This window comes from Mugil cephalus, chromosome 21 (assembly GCF_022458985.1).
Source record: "Mugil cephalus isolate CIBA_MC_2020 chromosome 21, CIBA_Mcephalus_1.1, whole genome shotgun sequence".
Classification (NCBI taxonomy): Eukaryota; Metazoa; Chordata; class Actinopteri; order Mugiliformes; family Mugilidae; genus Mugil; species Mugil cephalus.
Window position 1 is genome coordinate 11,966,656 of NC_061790.1, and position 25,170 is coordinate 11,991,825.

A 25,170-nucleotide genomic window follows, 5' to 3' on the forward strand; every position below is an offset into this window, starting at 1 on the left:
TTGCGGCTGGCCGCTGATTGAAACCAATCAGGCTTGCGATGGCCCCATCGCAGTGACCCCTCACCCCACCCACCCCCGGCCTAATCACCTGCTGATTGGCCCACGCAGGGCCCCCTCCCGTCGGCACGGAAGGTTAATTTGACCGGCGGATGAAGGCTCCAGGAGGGAATAGGAACGTGCGCTGGGTGATATTGCATGGATATAGCCCACCTGTCAATCACAGCCACTTAAAGAGGAGCAGCTAGGGAAACACTGACAACCGGGGAGGAAGAGAGAAACAGAAAGGTAGGAAGGAAAGGAGAGAAAGATCAGTGACGCTGGTTAAAAGCAGTTTAGATAGAGACTGCCATTTGTGTTAGTATATCAGGTGGAGTTTTCTCAGTATTAAAATGTTGAAAAAAAGGAAGATGGTGAGAGGAAGAGTAAAACTGCAGAGGAAGTGAGAATGTGGAGGTTTTGGTAACTATATAAATGAAGTTCATCAGAGTTAAGTCACCAAGTCAATAAATAAATGGATATTAGGTCATAATAATTTTATTTGTGAAGTTATAGCCCAGCGCATGTTTATTCTTAAATATTCTCCAGAAATAGATCAACTCAAATCATTAAATAACCCTTTATTTAATCTAAGATTTGTTTTTCCAGCCACAACATTATGACCACTGACAGATGAAGTAAACCACAAACCTGCACAATATTAGGAATGTGGTCGTAATGTTATGCCTGATCGGTGTACAGTATTGTATGCGGTGTACTGTACACTGTGGATGTCGTAGTGTGAAGGTTTGTCCAGAGGGTGGCAGTGTTGTACTCAGTGTGGAAAATCGCACCCATTGTAGTAAAGCGTCTCCCATTGCCACCTTCCTCAGCGGTGATGCTGTGATTTCCTCACCGCGTACATGTGTATGTTTACAAACATAAACCACGAATCAATCCGTAATTGTCAACAATGGAAATTGTAGCCCTGTGAAAACTTGTTTCACAAAGTTTCAGCTGGATCGCTCTTTTTAAGTACTACCTGCAGGAGTTTTCAGGAGTTTGTCATCAGAGGTAATTAGACTAAAAAGCTGAAAGAACCCCAGTAAATGGACCTTGAGTTAAGATTCGTTTGTGTTCGACTGCACGGCACTGATTCGTATTCATGCGGTTCTGAAAAACTGTGCGCTTTGCAGTCAGTTAGATTACAGCTTAGGGCTAAAGATCTCATGCGTAATTAACAAAGTAGGAGTACACCTGAGACTCTTCCTTTCACCATCAACAATTTGACAACATCACACACCTTCCCCCACATTGGTCTAACTCTCCTCAGCCATGTCAGTCCATGCACCTCTCCTTATCCCGTGTCTGCGCGTACGTGTGTGTTTGTGTTTGTGAGCGTGTGTGTGCAGTTTGTGGCAGGTTCCTCTCCCTCCTAGTCTCTGGTGGGCAGAATAATGTTGCCAGATTACCATATCATTACCATATCATTTCCATGTCATTATCGCTCTGCTGCCTGCGATATGTTTCTGTGTGTGCGTGTGCACGTGCGCGCGCATGCGCCTGAACTTTCCATCAGATCTCAACTGTTTCTCTTTCCGAAAGCTCACAAATATATATGTTCGCGCGCGCGCGCGCACACACACACACACACACACACACACACACACACACACACATACACAACCTCCCAGAGGAATACACACATCCCCCTGACATGCTCCCTCTGTTTTCACTGTCATAGACTCTATCTCTCTATCCGTGTCCCACACCCATGTAAGCACATCATAATCTGCCATTCATAATCCTTGCATGTGTGTTTGTTTGTGTTAATCCAAATGGCAATTAGAGCTAACCTGTTGGTCGGGGGGGTCACATATCAAACAATTATTTTAGATAAAAGGTTCTTTTCCCCCCCTACCTGTGAACATAGAAAGAACTTATTTTTTAAGAAAATATATGCTAGTTTCTGGATGCTAAACTACTTATTAAACTGTTCTGAGAGTGGAATCTGATTAAGTTATTGATGGAGTTGCTTGAGAGAAAAAAAAAACTATTTAATATTTTTTTTTTTTACTAAGAAATCCTGCAAAATAAAATGGTTGTGGCCTTGCAAATGTAGATATTAATGTCATCTTACTAATTCTTTATAAAGTTTTATATGTATGGATTTTGAACTTTTACTTTGACAAGTTATTTTGATGAACCCCCCACATAGTTTGCAGCTTTAATATCATTTGACATCCTTAAATAGCTGTGATTTGTGTCCTCTAGCCCTGCACATTCTAACTTAACTTTCCTATGTGTCTACACGGAGTGAAACAAATTTCCAATTCAGTTTAACCTGACACCATGTTTCCTCTTGTCATCAACAATACCCTGCGCTGTGACCTGGACCACTAATCGCGGGGCTATTAACGCATTTTGGAAAAACGTCAACGTCCCATCTTTTGTACAGTGTCAAATGCTGCGGTAATGACTAACAGAACACCCTCCCCTGTAAAACAGTCAGTCAGCCATGCTGGCTCCGGTTCTCGCCCCACAAAGTCAGCCATTTTGGGGTCTGCAGATGCCAGAATGAGCCCATTTAGTGAGAGGAGCATGTTTGGGGTCGTGCCCTTGTTTACATGGGGAGCCAGAGCTGATGGTTTTAAAATGGCGTCCAGATGGTGACAGAGGCTTGATTGCAGCAGAGGGGGCTTCTGTGTCCCGCCCACTCCTGCTGTCCAGCTACTTTAGCTAAAGCTGCATCTCTCTATCTGCTCCCTCTTCCTCTTATCATCAAGCCACCACTCCTGTTTTATCACTCCCTCCTCTGCCCAGCGCTGCTCCCGACCATCACCGTGTGTTTCCTCTGCTCATGTGACTCCATACACTTGTCTTTATGTTATCTCTGCCATTGTTTCCCACCCTTTATCTCTGTCACCCCTTCTTTTTTCCCCCTCCTGTTCCGCTTTTGATTCCCACTCATTTATTTTTTTTTCACTCAGACAAACACTGCAGGTGTGCCGTGTATGTACATTATCCGCACGAATGATTGGATAACAGTGTTGCCCCCCCTCCCCACCCCCACCTCCTCAAATCACAAGCTTAACTAAGGGTGCTCCGTGTTGGAGATGGAAAGCAGAGAAGAAAAAAAAAACAGATGCACAGTTTGATGAATGAGAGCGAGAGGAAGACGGGACGCAGCGGAGAGTAGACCAAGAAGGGTGTCAGTCTGTGGCTTTTTATCTCGGCGCATTCAATGCCCGCTTGATCATTTCAGAAAGGGATGGGAGAAAAGAAGTGGGAGCCGAGGATGGGGGAAGCAAGGGGGTGGCGGGCGGGGAGGGAGGGAAGCGAGGAGAGGGGCTCATTGGAAGTGCAGCGGAGGAGGAAAGACGGGGGAGGAGAGGAATCAGAGGGCGGGCCACAGTAGATACAGATGTTGTGATTGTGTTTGTGTCAGTGTGAAATATGATTAGTGTTCTCTCTCATTAGGGAGCTGATCACCCTCGTGCCTGCCACAAACAACCACACACACACACGCACACACACAGTTGCAGAGGGAAAGCAAAGCCGCTAAATGGCTCCACAACAGGCATCAGGGTGTCTTGACTGTGACCTGTGTGTATGTGTTTGCGTCCACGTGTGTGGGATTTGTTGCGTTTCTGTGTGCGTGTGTGTGTGTGTGCGTGCCGACAAGTGTACCTTCTCTCCCCCCGTCGTGGCGGCTGGTAAGTGATTCCACAGGCTGTTGGCGGAGCTCCAGTTTGGAGTGAGAGATAGAGAGAGAGAGGGAGAGAGAGAAGTGAGGGGAAGGGAGAGGAAAGGAGGACCGAGCAAACAGAGGGAAGAAGGAGAGCGGCAGGGAGAGCGAGGGGAGGCAGCGGCTGTGTAATTAGTAGCAGGTTTTCGCAGCCCTCTGCTTCTGTTTAATTAAAAACTGCAAAAGGGAGAGAGGAGACAAGGAAGGAGAGGGAGTCTGCGAGAGTGAAAGAGAGTTTTGCGTAGTTATTCGTTTTTTTTTTTTTTTTTTTTTGCCAGGAGCAGGTGCGAGGCTGGTGCTGGGAGAGATGCCCAATAGCTCCAGGCGTCTCCCACCTGAAGAAAAGTTAAAGGGATGAACTCCACCAACAGCTTGATTCATTCAGAAAGTGCATTAAAAGTGAATATTCAGTAGTTCGCTGAACTGAATGATGCCCTTTTGTGATGTGTTGTGATAACGACAGGGGGAGGTGTGATAATGGAGGTGATAGTGATAAAGTCTTATTTTTTTTTTTTATCCTGCAGCTGTGTATTAGGGGCGATGATGACTCAGCAATATTGGCAGCGGTGGAGATGCTGATGAAGAGTTCTCTCTGTCTTCTCTAACCCAGGGCTATGGATCCATATTGCTGAGCAAGCGCTTTCTCTCCCACAACAAACTCCCTCCTTTGTCTCCACCTCAGCTTCCACTGCCAACTTTGTTGCTGTCGTTTGTCTCGTCTTGTTGGGGATCAATGCCCCGTTTTTTCGCTTCTGTCAATTTCTGTTTATCCCTTTCTCCTCTCGCCACAGTCCCACCGCATCTCCCCCTCTCTGTCCTCCCGCTATCTCCGCTCCCTCCGGCCTCATACACGGGAGCTTCCGCTATCGGGATCGTTTTTTTTTTGTCACGCGCTGTTTTCTCACTTTCACACAATCCTCACCTTAATGAAACGCAGTGCCAGAAGCTGCTGTGGTGTTGGTTTCCCAGCCACACGCTGACGCTGGAATAGATTTATCCGACCCAGCTTTTTGTCACTTAAAGCTCAACTAGTTGATTTGCTTAGGCCGCTTAGGGGTGGCGCAAGGAGCTGTCAACGCATCTTTGACATGAAGCTGTTTTTTTTTTTTCATTTGAAGTTTGTGTTTCTGCCCATCTGAGAATGTCAAGCATTTAACAACTTCTTAGCTCTGTTGTCTGAGCGCATGAGGGACATCTTAGTTACTGTGGGGTCTGTTTAGAGTTTTTGACTGAAGATAGCAGCTTTGTTGAAACAACTAATGGAAACAGAAAGAATGAAAGAAGGTACAAGCTGCACAATATATGACCAAAACAATGAGCTTAAAGGTGCTAAAATCTTTCATTTCACATCACAAGTAGTTATTAGATTTATAATTTAAAATATTGGTGCAGCTTTAGTATGGAGATGAGCTCAGGATTGATTCATTGGCCAAAAACAAATTCAAATATTTGTTTAGTCTTGCATATATTCTTTTTGTCAAATAAGGCTGCTGTAGGAAGTCAAACACAGGGAAATGCGCTGTACAACCAGTTTGAGTTGCTGGCGATGGATTATTACTGTATGTTTGCTGCATTCCAGTGATACAGCTTTGACACACGCAAAAAGCGCACGGCTACAAGCGCTGCGTTTTATCTGCTCTTCCACCCTGTCCTCACCTCTGTTTTCCTTTCGGTGCATGCGGTGCATTCCCTCAACGAACAGTGTTTTTTTTCTCAGTTCCATACAGTACTTTCTTCTTCTTTTCTATTTCTTTCTTTCACAAAATGCCTTTGCAGGCAGCCTCTGTGACGCGCTCCGTCTCTCTTTCATTCTCTTTGCTTTTACTCTTTCATCTTTTGCTTAAGTCTTCCTGTCTTGAGGAGTAAATGAGAGCGGGATGAACTGACATTTGGTCAGGTAGGAAAATAAAGACAGGAGGAAATAGAAATGATGTGTGTGCGTGTGCGTGTGTGTGTGTGTGTGAGGGGCGGGTGGGGTGGGAGGTGGGGGGATAAAAGAGGGGAACAGAGGAAAGGGGAGGGGAGTTTGGGGAGTGAAGAGCAGCTGCCAAAGCCAGTCAGTTGGAGGAGAGCGAGGAGTAGGGAGATAAGGAGACAGCCAGAGAGAGGGAGCTAGCAGGCGCCCGAAAGAAAGACACTGATACCCCCTCTCTCTCTCTCTGGCTCTCTCACTCTCTCCCAACCACCACCTCCCCCTTCTCTTCCTCCTCCCTTCCTCCCTCCACTCCCAGCCTCCTCTCCTCCTTTGTGCAGTGTCTCAACGGAGCTGCGTTTGAGTGGCAGGCCGTCACAGATCAGCTAGCAGCTAAAGCAGAGGGCTCTGTGTGTGTGAGTGTGTGTGTGTGTGTGTGTGTGTGTGTGTGTGTGTGTGTGTGTGTGTGTCAGCCAAGGCAGGGGGCTGCCAGCCCAGAGCGAACAGATCAGGGAAGAGTCTAAGTGGGTTTATCGGTGCCGCCGAAAGCCAACACACGCGCACGCACACACTCCTCACATGTCATAAACATGGGCGCACACTGTCGTGCACAAACTGAAAGTAAAGAAACAAAGAAGTAAGGAGTACAAGACACACATGGAGTCAGATTTAGGCATATGCTCGCGTGCGTGCTCACACGCACACGCGCACGCACACACATACAGAGAGAGAAAGGGGTATTAGACCCAACCAAAGCAAACCTGTGAGCGTGAAAGCGCCTTACTGCCTGCCTGCTAGCAAGAGATGTGACTGGATTCTTAAGCAGCCAGCTAGAGAGTGAGGGCTGCTAAATACACACACACACACACACACACACACACACACATTGCCTCTATCTCAAGGTTCAGACGAAGGCTGGTGCCTCATTCCTCTTGTAGCTCGGTGCCTCGGAGCCCCACCATGCTTGTTGAGGTAACGATTAGGTGTGTCTGTGATTTCCCAGGGCGTAATATATCTTTATTTTGATCACATTTATTGACTTTTATAGTTATCTTTAAGGCAGTGATGTTTTTATTAGACGTTGCAGTTTGGGCAGAATGAACACGGGGTGAAGGAGGGAACACTAAGCGAGATGTCATAAGCGCAAAGCACACCTTCAGCTGAGCAAACGCAAGGACATAGCGGCGGAAGCGACGGATTACGGCGGCTAAAGGGGCTAAATTTGCTGAACTTCACATTTGTTTCAATCAATGTGTTTAGATCAGCAGTAGTTTAAATAACTACGTGTGAGGTGAAAGGGGCAGTTGATGAGATTCATCCCCTAACTCTGCAGATTCTCTCAGCTCTCTGGGGCGTTTTAGCTCCTTTCAGCTCATTATTTTGGTTTGTAGGATCTGCACAACGTAAATGTCTGCTTCAGCCATACTGCTCTCATCAGCGTCAGTTAAACACACAGCTGCTACCTGTCCAACGCCGAGCAGCAGAGACAGAATCGTGACTACAAAACTGTATACTGCGTTTCCTAACTGTTTTTTAAGGTGACAGTAGCTACAAGTAACTTTGTGTTTCTGTTGCCCACAGATGTTAATCTAAAAAAAATAATCTTAAAATAATCTAAATAAATAGATGAAGCCGACAACAGTACAAAAACATGGTTAAAACTGAAACACGATTGCCTCCTTTAGCTGACATCAGCGACGTTCCTTCCTTCTTTGTGTCACGTGAAGTTTCTAATTGATATTTCGTGACTTTTTTTTGCGTTATTTTATAATTAGAGCGCGTCGAGCTCTCCATGCGGCCCGGACCCACAACACACAAAGCAAACCAAACCGTAGCATTTGTTTGCAAACTGTTTGTCACATACGTTAAGTCTGCACAGTTAATATCTTCATTAACATGCATGCGTGTATGCATATTTGCTTGGCCATGTGTGAACCTTCTCTCCCCACCGAGTGCCTTGCTTGGCGTACTGTGTGATATCTCTTTGTGTAGCAATGGAACAAGCGGGCCTAATTACATCTTTAAGTGTGTAATTAGAAGCAAGTTAAATTGGTGGTTTGCACACACGGCACACTCCTGACTGGAAAACACAAATCATGTCTGACACTATTCCTAACATGGCTATTTACTGCAAAAACGACAGGTGGTATGGGCATCCTTGAGGAGGTTCTATACGAGTGCATTCACAGAGCGGTGCACACAAACATGAAGTATTTATTTCTAGCTAAATAAAATAAATACTTTACTGGGTGGCAGGATATTTGCACCGACTTGTTATTATTTGTTAGTATAAAGATAGAGGACTGTGGTATAGAGCTATCTTATTTTGTGTCTTAATCACTCCAAACTATCAATTCTTTTCAATAAAAACATTTTTTTTTTGTTTGAAAATAATAGTAAATCCCCACCCAAATTTTATGTCCAAAATGTCTTGCACAATACTGAGGGATAAGAGTGCTCTCAAGATAGATAGATAGATAGATAGATAGATAGATAGATAGATAGATAGATAGATACTTAGTTTAATATATCTGTATCTAGTCGCATCATTACACAGACAGGGTAATCACAGTCAGTAAAAGATGTGAATATATACTACACATTAGAATATATATTTTTTATGCAATGCAGTAAACAATCATATGAAAATATGTGGTAATATAAAATGTATAAACTTTGTGAACAATATATTTAATGAGCTTACATTACAGAGGGCCACACCGGCGAAAGCAATTACACCTATACGCCGGTATGTTGGCAGTGTTCTGTTATTGCGCCACTAAAATGCTAATCTGTGTCTAGTCAGCTGTGTTTAGTTTCACTCTGCACTTCGTGGTCCAGAGTGGCGAGTGGAACTCATGTTGGGTGTGAAGTTGATGGACCTGAATCAACGGTAACTTCCAGTGAAATCACTGCAGCACAGAACACAGAGAAGACGTCTGAGTAGACGGTGTGTAGGATAGCAACGTGCTCATCGATGCTGAAATATCGATACTAGGACCAGGACTCTTTATGCTCTAAAATTGACTCTCAAATCAAAATATCTATACTTTCGATACACAAGTTACTCTAGGTAACGCAGGAACACAGTGGAAAGTAACTAAATTTGAGTTGTGGGAACACAACAAACTTTGTAGAACACCTCAGGTTGAACCACAACACAGGCATTTATGATGAGGAGAAATTAAGTCAGAATTAAGATGCAAGTTTTAATTTTATAGTAGTTCTTAATAGTTAAACAATAATTTATGTTAACGCTGTATGCTACGACGTAGAAGTGACACGCAACTGTAAACCATACTTTATACCCAACACTTGTGGCTACATTATGGGTGTGACTTGTTGCATATCAGAGTCTCATGTTTGTTTCAGCAGTTCACTTTTAAACAGATGACAGTTCAACGAAAGCCTGAGACACTTTGATGACGTTTGCTCATAGCGCGATCGCAGCATTAGATGTACCCAGGTTATGTTTTCCACCCAATAATCCCAAACTCAGATATAGCAACAAATGCTAATATTTGAGAAATAGTAACCTATGAATGTTTATGTTTTTTTTTTTTTGATGGATTAATTCCTTACTAGGCGTCCAGACTGAATACGGCTGTTTTGGTGGGGGGTGTAACAGGTAATAATGAGACAATGAAATATGATCCGGACAAGCGCCAAAACTGTGCGCAGCAGTTTTTTCACCGACATGCTAATAGTTGTAGTCACTTTTTCATTTACAGCACTCGCACACATAACTCACGTACGCGCACAGACGCACAGGGGAGCTGGAGGAGGACAGAGGGAGGCAGAGGAGAGGGGAGGGAGATTGACAGGGCAGGCCTTCAGCCTCTCTCCTGTCCACAGTAGGGCTGTTTGTTTAGAGGAAATGACACGTGCTGCCGAGGAGGAAATGATCTGCTTGGCCCCATGTAAGATTCTCCCTGGCACCAGGACCACTGCACTCAGCTCTTTTCTCTCCTCCAACACGCCCTCACACACACAGCGCCCCCCCCCCCCCCCCCACGTCCCCTTCTTCCCCTTCATCTTCTCGGCTCTCCATCCATCGCTCGTCTGTCACGGCAGGAGTGCAGCCAATCCATCACGGGTCGGAGCTAGGCGAGCCGTTAGGGCGTGTGTGTGTGTGTGTGTGTGTGTGTGAATGACTGAATATGTGAGTCGTGTTTGTGTATCAAAGTATCACTGTAGCGCAACACACTGAGCACCCGACTGTGCTCAAGTCCATTTTATGTTTGTATGCAAGCTTCTACACACACACACACACACACACACACACACCTACCTTTCCTCGCTCTTTCACCTTTAATAAACAGTGTGAGCGCTGTGTGTGTGTTTGTGCGTGACACCAAGGGAAGTGGATTGGCCCTGCCTTCCCCGCGCTCTGCTGACAGATTGTTGGACCACGGCTGGCTGAAAAGAACCACGGCATGCTGGGATAGAGACTTGTGATGAAATATCAAATTATGTAGCGGAAGAGTGTGTCTGTGTGGGGGCTTGCTGGCGCGCGCACGCTTGCGCGTTGCACAACGACACACCTAATCGAACTGTTGCCGTATTCAACTAAAAGTCTCCCACTGAGTCATTATGATCTGGTGCTAGCGACGAGCCAGTATTACTGATGGCGTGTTGTTTTATTTACATAATACATCTCCTTTAGTCCGCTGATGTGGTCTCTGTAAAACCACTTTGGATTTATGAGGCCATTTTCATGCTTGTTACCGCAGGAAATATGAGCGTCTATCAGCATGTGTTAGAGGGGAAAAGAGTCCTAGCTACGAGCAGCACTGACAGCTTCACACACACACACACACACACACACACACACACGTGCACACACGGGTCGCCGTGCTTTGTTTTTCCGGTGACACTGAGTTGTGGCTGTGGCCTGCATTCAGGCCTATAAAACATACTGAGTGCTGAAGCTGTGCAGGTTACTATAGGAAGCATGTGTCGGGCATTATGTGTTCCTAAACGCGCGTGTGTGTGTGTGTGTGTGTGTGTGTGTGTATCTGTTGCAGGTTAACCACAGAGTGGGTCTTCAGAGTAGCAAAGCCATGAGGGGCAACACCGGGATCAAGCTAAGCCCAGCAGGAAGCTCTCGGCTGGGCATCAGTATGCACCGCCACAGCCTCTCTGCACTGGCTTTCGTCAGTTGAATGCGTGCGAGCTTGCGTGCGTTGGTAAGTACCTGAGCACAGATCCAGTGTGTGTTTTTGACTCTCAAACTGATTTTTGTCTGTTGGCTCTGGGCACCGTGTGAGCGTAACGAGGTTGCGAGAGACAGTGATGCTCTTTGTCCTTAGCGGGGACGGTGTTAAGCGGCCAGCTCAGAGCATTCATCGCATCCAGCGACACCAATCCCATTAAGCATTTTTATCCGCTCACGTGTAACCGTCTCAGAAAGGATCTAAACAAGAGCGTGACACTTGTGTACAAGAGGTGACCACAATTAAATGAACACAATCAATCACAGATTACCTAAAGAAAAATGATACTTATTTGAAGAACTGCAGCCATGTTGTAACGTTATGATGTTCAGTATTTGTTCCAAATAACTATGAGAGCTGTTCGTTAAAGTGTATTTTCATTTTGGTGGCAGTGGCTTGTAGCACTGCTGAATTGTATTGTGTTGTCAAGACACATGTTTGTATTACTTTGACAACCCCACTTTGGTCTGCGGGCTAGGCTAAATAACATAAACACTGTTTAAAACAATACAGCTTAACAGCAACACAAACTACATCCTCCAAAATGATCATATAGTTGAATTATCACCTTTCTGGCTCCATTTCAATATAAAGTGAAGGGGTATTTGGTAATTTTATTGGAAAGTGTTTGTTTTCATTAATGTACATAATGTTTTGGTGAGTGAGTGTACATACTATAAGGTTTTATGACATAGGTACGGCATACATACATTCAATAGAAATACAGTTCAAGAACACGTGGGTATATGATGAGACATAATATAATAATACAATATTAAATATAATATAATAAAAAATACTATAACCATACGCCCTTATATTCTATATACATTCTCTTTCTCGATTAGACCCAATTATGGCATTTTCATATTTAAGGGGACTTTAAGGGTTGTACTTAGTGTGGGAAACCACCCGGGTATAGATGGTGGTGATGCCAAGAAGCAAATGTTTGCATTTTTGCCAGATGCAGCTGATGGTTTCCAACACAAAAAGCAGTTAAAAAATAGGTAAAAATTGTTTATCAATATGTAACCTATCATAATAAACAGCATGGCCATCTAATCATAAAAATCCTACAGCAACATACCGATACTGTACTGTACGTACACACACAGATGCAAAGTCTTGGAAAGAGATGAAGCATTTTGTTTTAGATCAGCTTTAAAAAGTAATATATAAACGTCAAAATGATACAAGACCAGCCTAAATCCCATTCAGGCTCCCAACTCTGTTTTTACCTGCAAAATAAAATTCAAAAGCACCCAGTTGTGATGTGAAACAGCTCAATCTGGCACCGACGAATGCTGGAGATCTGCATGGGTTAAAGAGGCAAAGAGTGGACTGATGAGCTGGGCCCTGGATGTGAAGATGGGAGGTCATATTTAGATGGTCACAGCAATAATGTGAGCGGCTGATTGAGACTGTGATTGGCTGACGTTTAAGCTGGAAACTCCCATTGTCAACTGATTAGAGAAGCAGAGAGAGAGAGAGATGTGTACCAGTATAAAGATGGTTTGGGGTTGCGTTCGGTAGCTGTTCTGATGTTACACAACCTGCCTACAAACCGAATTTGTTTAGCTACAGCTTTCATTTACATGAAAGTTGTGCGTCTGAAACATGTTCAGTTTCTCTAATTAGCGTATAGATTTAACGAAGAGTTGAATGCCTTTCAAACAAAAGGGGACGATAGTATGTTAAAGTGCTCTGCAAAGGACAAAACCGCAAACATGGAATTTCATGATTGAAAGCTCTAAGCTACTAAGTAAACCTTAAGGTGTGACAGTCTTGTCTGTTGCTATTGCTGATGTCAAGAACACTTAAAATGTCAGTTTTGTTCGGTTATTTAATATGAAGGAATGGGTGAATTAGTTACTGAAAATAATTGCACAAGGCTGATAAATAATACCTTTATTAACACGGTTGATGGAAGTCAAATTCCATTATTTTTTCTTTCAGATTAATAGCCTTTATCGCCGAAACTCGAGCCAATTTATTTTGAAAATATCTGATATTCATTTGTATAAAATTAAACAGTTTCTCCAGTATAATCCAGCAGGTGCGGGGTTTATTTGTGCGGGCCACAACTCAAATTACAACAACAAGATGACTTAAATGACAATCAAACCAGATCACTGGGGAAACAGACACGCGGGGGCAGAAACCCTGCGAATCAAAAGCAATTTCGGTATCGATGGCTCATGTTTCAATAAAAATCAATGGTGCTTGCCTTGTGTCAGGCAGGGTCAACTCTCCAATTCAATTTCCTCCTGAGGTAGAGCTACGCACACGGGGGTTAGAGAGAGCAGGACGTGTGTGTGTGTGTGTGTGTGGGTTTAGTGTATGAGTATGTGTGATGCTCTGACAACAAACCTGGAATAGCTACAGCTGCGCCACGTGAAACATTCATTAAAGCTCCAATAAAGCTCTTCTAGTCAGTGGTAAGCTGCATAGTTTTACTCAGTTACACATTCATCCTCTGCAAGAATCATATATTAAAGTACCCTCAGAGATTTATTATAGCTTATAGCTTTTGTTAGGGGTTTAACAACTGAGATAATTGTACAGTGCTGCTCTCTTTTTTTTTGCTCCTAGTGCTTTAGGACTGATTTCTTTTTAAGCAGGCTGCACAGAACACGACAGACAATTCTCTTCTTCACTTGGACACCGACGCCTCATTGAAAAATACAGACACTTCTGAGATCAAGCTGTGTTTCTTGTAACATTAGACATTGGGTTTTCCACACACTTAGCAGGACATGAGACGCACCAATCAGCCACAACATTATGACTGCTAACATGGGGTAAGTAACGCCGACCATCTAGTGACAATGCAATGTTCTGCTAAGGAACATTAGAAAAACCTGGCCTCCAAATTCTCTAGATCCTCACCTGATCAAATATCTGTGGGCTGCACTGGAACATGCATGATCCACCGAGACCCATTCCCCTCAACCCATTGGACCCAAAGACCCCCACTAACAACATTTTGTTGTCAGACACCATGGGACACCCTCAGAAGGCCCATGTCCATTTTCTGATGTTTTGCAGGCACAAGGGAGACCTACACAACATTAGTATAATGTTGTAGCTGATAGGTGTTTATGTGCATTTAAGGCTGGATCTCAAATTGACTTACAGCTTTTACAATAAACAACCTTCATATGATGGCAGAAAGTGATTACACCGCTAACACAAGCATATCAAGTAGACCTGAATATGTTGAAATACATGGACTACATTAGACATCTTATTTGACTCAAAAAAAACTTGAATGATATTATTAGTGTAAGAATTTTGTTAACAGTGACCTGATAAAAATGGGTGCTTTGCAACAATTAAAGAGTCTACTGGAGCACCTCAACCACCACGCACAGTCATCTCACGAGAAACCACCAACCTCCAATCTCAAAACAACCCAGTTACACTCGGACACAGTGTGTTTGTTGGTCGGTGGTCAGTGCCTGGGAGTTGTAGTTGCGCCCTCGTCTGTTGTGTTTCAGGCAGGAATTGAACAAAGAATCCGTGGAGCAAATGCTAATTGCTAGCACAGCAATGCTGCTTGGCAAGTTGTTAACATTGCATTTACGCACATTCAATACACTAGGGACTAAACAACGTGCATTTCAAAAGTCGGTGTAAAAATCCGTTTGCAGGTGCTCTTCCAATTACCATTTGCACAAGCCAATGAATTAAATAATACTCAACACTGTCTACACTAATTAGTAGCAATACACTAAAGAACATCTTTCCTAATTAGGCCTACACTGAATCTTAAGGTTAAAGCTCGAAAAGTTTTCTTCATTCTAGGATTTAATGTTAATGTTATTATGAAAAATAGTTTGAATTAAGGGCTAGAAGTAGAAGTTATTGTTTTTTAGCGATAGGTCATAGGAAGGGATTAATCAACTAACAACAAATAACTGATGTGTTAATTGATTAAAAAAAAATAATTTTTTGTGGCCACCCTAGAACTTTTTTAGTTTTATTCATGCACATGATTACATAAAATACCCATAGACTCTCAGTTTAGAATGTGTTTTTTTTTTTTCAAAAAAGTAATGATGAGGAAAAGATGAAAACTGTTCTTCATCCGTAAAAGCAGCTACTTGGTATGGTTTGTACTATATGAAAGCTGTCAGTATGCATCTCTAGAAGTGCCTGTCAGATGGTCGGATAGCTTTTAAAGCACCTTTGGGGGCCATTTTTATAAATTTCTGAAATCAGCTTTCTCACTCTCTCCAAACCATGATTGGTCAGCTGTGCAGAGGTTACGCTTCATGTGAACAACCATGTGCAATGCTACGAACGAATTTGAGTGCAGCCTCTCATGTCTGCAAGGGTCCCAAACAGTCGTCACATCCTCTTTCTCTGGATGACAACCTGTTTCTCGTCTTTGCCAGCTTTGCCAGGAAGCAAGAAACCACAATTATTCATTAACAAGTCTTCCATTCTGATAGTTTTCTTCGAGCCTTCAGATTTTGTTTTGCAGATGTCCCAGTACAAAACGGAGAGTGGCCTTCACTGTCTCCTCCATTGTAATCTTCGGTAAATCACACATTTCACTCGTCAGTGCCGGCCTGTCATCAAAGTAACTTTTTGATGTGGAAGTCACCTTTCTGCAGCGTTCGTAAAGCACATTTTCATGAATAATTAGTTGCTGAAACGCTGACATTTTGTAATTAGGTGTGACTGAAATAAATTAAAAAAAAATGGGAATAAATCATTTATTGGAGCAAGTCTCGTTTTTACCTTTTCACGAGGCTGGAGTGAATCTTCTCAACAGCAGCGGCTGTGTCGTGTGTGTTTGTTTGTGTGTGCGTGTGTGCGTGTGGATGGATAAAATGCAGAAACCAAACACAAGGACACAGATTTTTCCCCTTATGAATGTAGGTGATATGACCCGTACCAGTGAAGGACTTTTTTTTTTTTCCAGCATTGGACACACTTCTGAAAGTCAGCATATTTGGGGGTCAAAGTTTAGTTTAAAATCCATGGCAGCGATGAGATTGTGTGATCCCACCCACCCTCCCTCTCTCTCTCTGTCTCTGAAAATAAGGCTGCACACTGTTGCTCTTGAACGTTTGGTGTGGACGCAGTATACTCTGTTCTCTGTAATTAAATGTAAAATTTGGGATTTAATCGTTTCTGAACGTGAGCAAACTGTCAAACGTGGTTGGGGTTGTCCCCGGGGTCGCCCACATGACATGCCGTGACGATATTCACGGGCTGTATATTCACATACCAAACAGATAACAGATGAAATATAGCCCTTCAAAAAGAAGGCAGAAGATCACCTCCCACCTTTACTCGTAGCCCCTTCTCCCTCGCTCCACACACATATATATACACTTTACACCGGCTACGTGCTGATTGGACGCGGGCAGGGGTTTGCAAACAGAACTGCCACTGACAGGAACTACACAGAGAGAGAGAGAGATGAGAGGAGCCCCTGCAGTGCTGAGGATTGGTCCGCAGTCCTTCATACTCTTAACGATGAAAACATCAAAAAACACGCCGAGGCGCACGGTCGAGGACACAGACAGCAAACGTCTCGACACACACATAAAGAAATACTGTGAGTGGCCTTGAGGCTGGCTGGGTTTTTATGTCCACCTTGTAAACTGGCTGCACATCTCTCCGGTTGCTTGAGTTTATGAATGTGGAGGTGCTTTGCAAAAGAAAGAAAAAGAGCAAAGGAAAGGACGGGTGGCAACAGGAGTGTGGCTCGCTGACCCCCCCTCACACCCCCCCTCACCAAGCTTCCCATTCCATTCAGATTGTGTTGCTATTTCCCGACTGATCTATGCCATCTGGCTGTGGATCTAAATTTTGGCACCCCATCCATGTGGAATGCCCCGACACACGGCTCAGCTCGCGGTGAAATGAAGGGAAAATGAAAATGAAATGAGCTGAGCTTCTCTCCTGATCCCGGTCTCAGCTCTGTCCTCTGCTCAATCTCATCACCCCCTCCCCTAGTCTTCTCCTCTCCTCTTCCCTTCCCTCCCCTCCCCTCCGTATCATCGTCCTCCTCCTCCATCCTCTCACCCCTCCCTCACCCACCTCCTCCCCTCCCTCTTGCCACCCCTGGGTAATCAGTGTGCTCTCTCATTCTGTGGCACACGGAGACACATTGATCTGGCAGCGCGCACCCGCGCTCGTGGACACGCACTTGCGCACACACTCGGGGATTGTGTCTCACTCACATAAACACACACACACATACATTGATCTGGCCCGCAGGTCAAGTTCAATAGGAACAGCCAAGCGGCCTTTTTTTTTTTTTTTTTTTTTTTTTTTTTACTGACTAGCTCTGCGGTATACTGCAAGGAGCTCTCACTCCTTATCTATCTCTCTCACACACACGCACATACACTCATGCATACACCCACATCCTTTCTTTTCTTTTTACACATTCAGTCACCTGAATCTGAAATGAAATGCCCTCCTCAAGCATCCATCACTTGTAATTTGAACTCTTTCTGTGCCAAAGAATAAACTAATTCTCATGGTCGTACAGCTAGCTGCTGTTTGAAGGGTATAGATACAAATATTTAGGTTGACGTCAAAGAATTTAATTAATTTTGGATAGTGTTTGGGTCTTGTTTTCAGTAGTGTGTATATATATATATATATGAAAAAACTCCCACCTTAGTCGAGCCCTCTTGGTCTCATTCTTTTTGTCAGACACTGAATATGACATAAATTTTAATACAAATAAGCATGAATTTTCCCATGACATCCGGCTCTCTGAGACGCACAAATACTATAAATACATGCATTGTACAACCAAAGACACAGAGGGAAACATGCAAAGATAAAATCAGAGAGACTCTCCCGGCACATAATCCAACGTGTCAGTGAGCAAAAGCATGCTGGGATTGTTTGGGAGAGGGAATCCCACTTGACTTAAATCTCACTTTTCCTCTCTCGCTCCGTAATTTTTTATTTTTTTTTACTCTTTTATGATTCTGGAGTAATTTATCCCTCGGAGAGAGAAGGAGACAGACAGACGGTCATACAGAGAGGGAGAGAGAGAGAGAGAGAGAGAGAGAGAGAGTCCCACATTTGGCACTACACTTTGATTTAGCGAAGCAAATTTAATTTTGTTTGCTTTATGCAAAAAAGCGGCATCGGCCTCGACTTCTGTTGATTTCCACTGGAGGCAGAAACACCGCTAATGGGAGCTAGCGCCGCACTCACCACAGCTACAGGGCTACGACACTAACCGAATTAGCCTCATGCATATATTTAATACAGACCTGCTACACAAATTAGCCCGGTGGTATGTAGCCTAGCACCTCTCCAACAAGGCTTTGAGATCTGAGCTGCAAATTAATTGGCTAGGTTGCCTCCAAGAGTAGCTCCTCTGTTTTTCCTCCACCCCGAATTATGCTTTTCAATTGCAGACACATATTTGATATGCACGGGAGGAATGAGCGTGCAAAGCACAAAAAAGCAATGCCTGCTTTCATTCCTTTACTTTTTTGCGTCCGCCAATCATGTAAAGAGACTATATTTGTGTTTGTGTATGAGTGATTGTCTCAACGAGGCAGAAACACGCAGAGAGCTGAACATTACTCCGGCAGAAACATTTCCTTTTGCCACATACTGAACAGCGTCGACGTTTTATTTGAAGGTGAATTTGTCTCTTCATTACGAGTCACACAAATTCCACATGCTGAGAGACACTGTAATGAACTTGAGCACATCTGTATCCCATGGTAACTAGAGACTGGAAATACTGGGGGACTATTCCTTTGAAGATCCGATACTCAGAAAAACTGTTACAGCAAAGTAAAGGTACTTTCGGAAGAAGGCAGCGAAGAAAACTCTCCTTAAGGAAATGAGATACTCTGTTAGTGCTTGTGTGTTAGAGACAGGAAACAAGTAAGAGAACAAGACAGAGATTAGTTTGATTACCACTCTGAGAACAACCATTATTGGTCCCCGAGGTCTCTCCCCTATCCATCTTGGTTCGATCCCGCACATACATCTTCGCTGAGCTTCAGGATGAGATCTTTAAATGTAGTCATGGTGTAAGTCACGCCTCATACCGCCTCTGTCAAGAGGCATTTATTGAATTTTACATTTTGACCTTGAACTTAACCTTGTGAACACCTTTTTTTATTTTATTGAAATAATGCTTTAATTAATGTCTTAGAGAAACCACACAGATCCTTTCATCATTTTAAACAGTTAGGCCTACCCCAGTGATTTTATGGAATAATAACGCAACGCCGGCATCCGCGTTTTAACACGTGCACGTTTTTAGTGCCCTTATAAATTCGGGAGAACATATGCTTCTTTCTCCGAACGACAGCCCTTCCATTCGTCAGTGGGTGCAGCAGTGGAGGGGAGTCTGTGTGTGTTTGGTGGGGTGTTTAAAAAGGAGACACAAAAGTAAAAGGTCCACTGAATAGGCTTCCCTCTGCCCTGCCCCCCAGCCTGTAGGAGTGATGGAGTACGCCGGGGTGGAAGGGAGGTGCTGGGGAGGAACAGCCGGGGCTCTCTGGTAAAGACAAAACACGACACGACAATAAAACCTCATTGATAAATTAAAAAATAAAATCAAGTACTTAAGGCTTGGCATGGGCAAGCATTTAGTTTTATTTTACAGCAGTTTTAGCTGTAGTTTTTTTTTTTGCCTTTGCTTTAAAACATAGATGTTTCTCTCTATAAAAACTGTATATATATGTGTATAAAAATTTTAAATGTGGCGAAAATAGAAATGCCTATCTACTCAAAAACATGAAGATTCCAAGACCTTTTTGAAAATGCAGCGTCTTCTATAATCTACTTTTTTCTTCCTCCTGTTACTGTGACTATGCCTCCGGCCATATCTCTGCAGCGTTGAAATCCATTCATCTCCAAATAGCAGAACTCACCTTCACCCCCTCTCCTCTGATTTATAATTGACCAATTTAATAACTAGTGTTTGCACCTGTGAGTCATCACTGCGGCCAACCGATCATGGCGTTTTGAAAGACAATGCTGTCCACGTGAACGCGAGAGCACCGTGCCAAAGTCGGCCAATTGTGTCGTGTATTTGGAAAAGAAAAAAAAATGTGATACGAATTTACCATCTGAGTGAAAAGCGACTTTTTGGGGTTTGGGACAGAGCTGTCAAGTTTTTTCATTTGTGAGTGTCAAGTTCACTTTTTCACATGTAAACAAAAAAATATTTATATATATGAAAGCACCAGTAAAATAGAATCAGAGCTTGGTTAAAAGAATTATCTATATTTCTAGACACTTTAAAGCAATGTTATTGTCTTGTATTTTGCATTAGTTCTGTTCTGTTGACAGCATTGACAGCTAGCATGGCTCTGTGTGGAGCTAACAGCTTACATGACAGCTCTGGATCTCACTATTAAATAACAAAGTATGTATTTTATTGTTTTCAGTTTGTCAATGAAAGTGTAAAAATGCTTACAGTTCCATACAAGGCAAACTTTCCCAAATGTCTTTGAACTCTTTGTATTAAGTCTATTAAGACTAAAAAAAATAAAAAAATCAAAGCAAGTGACTAACTGTGGCGTGTAGACGCAATAGAGACAAAGATAATAGAGACCAATACAGTTACACATGTCCGAAAACTGTGGGAAAACACTGTCTCTACCTTAGGTTCCTACAACCAAATTCACCACAATGACAGCAGACTTTGAAAGCAGTGACAGTAGGTGGCGCTAGCTCTGTCCATACAATAACAGTATTTGTTCTGCTTGTTTCGTTCAAAGACGTTTCTGGTGGGAAGCATCTTACAATACGGTTACTTAAGCTGGAATGTCCCCATGTGATCACCAAGAGTGCTAGCCAACAAGCAAAACACTTTATATGAGGGCTGGCCAACTGTTTGTCGAGTGGTGTTGAGAATCCAGAGAGGCTAACAGTTAGCAAACTAGCATGCATGTAATGTAACGTAGGAAACACAGAGACACAGTAAAATAAATTTAAAAAAATAAATAAATAGGCCATTGCAAATATTAACATTTTCCTCAAAGATATCACAAAATAACAGAAAAACAATGAACCCTCAGAATATTTCCACTTTCACTGTTATGAGTCCCACAAGATATGGCTTCTTCTAGCAAACAAGATTAACACAGCAACTCCATTTGAAGGCACCGTAATTCCTACACTACTCCTATTATCCTGACCGGTATCAATTTGATCAATTTTTTTGCCTCTATCTGTTTTGCGGCCAGAAATCTGTCCTTGATGATTACGGGAAACAGATAGCCATTTAAGAAAGCGACATAAATCTGCGCCGGAAAAATTAGCTGATTGGAATGTACACATTCAACAGCTTTTCAATGCTGCTGTCTGTCCTTATAGCGACATTGATCAGTATTGGTAATTGATACGCAGACCCGTGCTTGTAGGATCGACCCGAACGTTGATGCCTGGTGTGAAGCAGTCAATCATGCATGTCAGCTCTTTGTCTATAAGACATTCTCTCCTCCATCGCTGCTTCCTTGTGTGTATTTGCACGCACGGAGAAACAACAAAAAAAAATTACTGTTTGTTTCTCACTCTTCGCACACCGTGCACCTCTTCAAACACGTTTACGAGAGCTTTACTCACTCTGCTCATCTGCATCGATGAATTCAAATTTACTGCCTCGATCTTGTGGCCAGACAGAGTACATTCGGATAGATACAACCAGATGTGTTGCTACTGAAGGCTTATACAGCACTCATTCATATCGACTCCACTCGCGCAGTAACCCATTGTGTGACCATTTGCATGGAAAGCTGTAGATTTATCTGTACTGTAGGCCATAGTGCAGACTTGTGTATGGACATGTATGGAGATTTACTCCTGTTTTAACCCCAGGGTTAGCCATCAGTATTGATTGGAACAGACTTAGCCCGATTTTAATCCCTGCTTGGCCCAAGCCTATCGATCAGGGCGCTGAGCTTTCAAGTGGGTTTAACGACCTACCTGCCCCCTTCTCGGGTCCCTCTCTCCCCTTTTCCTGATGCTCTCTTTTTCTGCTCGAGAAAGAAAGCAAGAGGTTTGTTATCACGCTCCAAAGCAGAAGTGACGGGAGGGACTGAGTGTGTATCGGCAAGGCCACACACGCTCCTCTGCTAGCGCTGCCCTCCACCACCAGACCTATAGAGCAGGATGTGACAGCGAGCTGCCAGTAAAATATGGCTGCACTCATGCTTCTCCTATCTGGAGTTTGTGTAGGACATTATAAAGCAGGAGACGAGATGAATCTGTGCACCTCGACAGCAATGTCACGGTAAAAATACCTGCTGGTGAATTATGACCACTCAGCTAGGAGGTAGGAGCGTCCCTTTATGTCTTTATGGGTTCTCTGAAGACAGTTATATGGGACAACATGGGAAGTCTTATAGGAGCCCTGGTGTCTTGGGACTTGGGGAGTGTTGTGAATTTATAGTTCTACAGAATGGTCAGTACTCTGATTGGTCCGGCCCAGTAACGCTCGATATGGAGACCTGGGTTTTAGAGGTATTTGAATATGTGTGTGACTTTGAGTGCATTTCTACTCCTGGAAATGTTTGTCACGATGCGAGAGTGTGTGTGTGTGTGTGTGTGTGTGTGTGTGTGTGTGTCTGCTTTGGAGGGATAGTTGCTCTGCTTGGCGTTTCTCCTCCATTTGTCCTCCCAGAGGCAGATCAGGCGAAGGGGAAATAAATTGGAGAAAGAGAATAAATCAATGCTAAACTGAGCACCAGTGAGACCTCCTAACCCTGACACTGTCACTCACACACAAACGTGCACACCACACACACAATGTGAAACGTGTCCAGGGAAATTGGTGTATAGGTCCATATATCTATACAAACCTCATACATATAATCTAAGAGAGGAGAAAGTGGCTGGTTAGATGCGCAAAATCATCAGCTCCACAGGGGGTGACATCATAACTCTTCAATCCACGCTGTATTCAATTACAACTAGGAACCGGAAATTTCTAATGCTACCAGAGATTGGATTTCATTTGTAACTCAGGAAATGCTTCTTAACTCCAACTTCAACAGTTTACATTGATCCCTGAAAAAGCGGCTTTACACAGTAAATGATTTGTAAACTTCTCTGCTTTTCATGAGATTAGTTGTACAAATGTACACAAAATCATCAGCCTTTGCTTGAGAATGCTTTTTGTTTCGCTCTAGCTTTCACTCTACGCCAAACTTCTGTTGAACGTTAGACACCGTAGCCTTTATGCCTTTTTCTGGCTTAAGATTTCTGTGAAGTTAAGCACAGTGGTGATCCTAGGTTTTCGGGGGCCACAGGCAAACACGTATGTATCATCACCCAAATCCAAACTAGGGGAGCCTTTAGGGGGATTGTGGAGTATTATCAATGCACTGTGGAGCTTTCATATGTATAAGGGCGTTTATGGTTGTCTTTGCAAAATATGATAAAGAAAGCCTTCTAGGGCCCCTTTCTATTTTACTTAATTTTTTTTTTCACAGTGCCCCAAACCATTTCTTGGTTTGTGTCTCCTGTCCTCACTTTGTGTTCTTCTAAGTCTTCCTGTGACTTGACGTCATACAAAATTTCAGTTCATGTAAAGCCAAAGTTCAATGTCAGCTGACATTTCAGGAGCTTTTATCTTTTACTCCGAATGACGCTCCAACAGCTGTCATCTTTCAACTGACAGTTCAACAGTCGTCAACGCGAAACTTAAAATTTCAGATTTGATAAGCAATTGAATTCCTATCCTTTCTGGCTATAGGCCAGAAATATGCTTAATTTCTAGTCACATGTTTGTGCAGAATGCTAGTTGCTCCAAACGGTCCAATTTCAGACTGGATCATTTTCAATGAAGCACTTCTAAAAACGCACGGTGCTAATGCATCACTATGAGGTGTGGGGAAGATGGAAAGTTTGCGGCAGAATGACAGGACCATGAAAACGTGGAAAAACTTGTTCCAAAAAAGGTGTCGTGTCAGTTCTGCGGGTTCACGATTTTAGCGTTTCATGAATAAGCAAAAAAATGTTGCGCACAGACATAGCAGTTCATAGCAGCATATGTTTAAGCAGGGCTCTCAAGTCTCACACGCATTTCAGTAAGTTCACACACCCTCACGCCACGTATGACATTTCTCATGCTGAAAAATAATAAAACTCGCTGCACATAGACTTTAAAAGAGATTAGTAATCTATGAATAGATGAGCCAAAGACTGGCTGCTCTGCTTAATCACTAGCCAATCAGAAAACAGTATTTGCCAGGTGAAATGGGAGCGCTCTAACCACGTCTACCACAAATGCACGAAATTGTGCACTCCTCAAAGGACAATGGAAGTGGAAGCCTGTGATGTGGTAATCACTTCATCGCTTAAATTATTATCATTATTATTAATATTGATATTATTCCAGCAGTTGCTTATTAAACTTATTAAAATTACAGATTGCACACATGAGGATAATGCACACCTGACCTCCAAGCTTGTCCAAACTTGCATCTTTGCTACACATAGACGAGCAAAACTGATGCTCAAAACAGATGCAGAATGTGTGATGCAGCCACCACGTGGACACTCCTTTAAATCTTTAAAACTTTAAGTGCTCCAACCTAAATTGCAACTTCCATTCAACATTTCTGATGCAAGCATTCAACAATTTAAAACACTTCGCCTTTTCCATCTCAAGCGAGGGGACTCGGATTTAAGGCTTTTCCAGTGTGTCTCCAGTAAATGTTCAAGACAGAAAGGGGTGGATGTGACACATTCCTAAAGACGTGCTGGTAAAGCTTTAAATCTGAGGAGACTCAGAGAACATTCACGCCAGCGAACGCTGCAGCCTTCGTGATGCTGGAAGATATCGGCGTATCAGAACGCGAGGAAACAGGCTGAACGTGTTCTCTGACGGGAGAACCGAAAGACGGAATACTGAGGCATTCTGACATCAACAAGCAGACGCTAAGTGCACTGTGCGGAGCCGAGGCTGCCTAGTTCAGGCTGCAGATGGAGTCGAGCACTGGCGGTTGGGGGCCAGAGGGAGTGTATAGATTGGGATTATGGGGGTGCATTGGGGAAAGGCTCTTCACTGTGTTTTCTATTCAACCTAAGTCCTCTAAGACCTCCTCATCTCTTCTGAGAGCAGCAAGCTGAGATCTGATCTAATGCTGAGTGCCACATGTGAGGGTGTGTGAGCGAGAGAAACACAACACTTTGATGAGAGCCTGCTGGGGATGGCAGTGTGTATGAGTAATGAACAAGTCCGGAGTGTGTGAGTGTGTGTGTGTGTGAGAGAGAGAGGGAGTTTGTGTGCTTACATCCAGGGGTAATGAATTAGTCCAGGGTTTATATATTTCTGTGTGCGTGTGCCCCGTGTC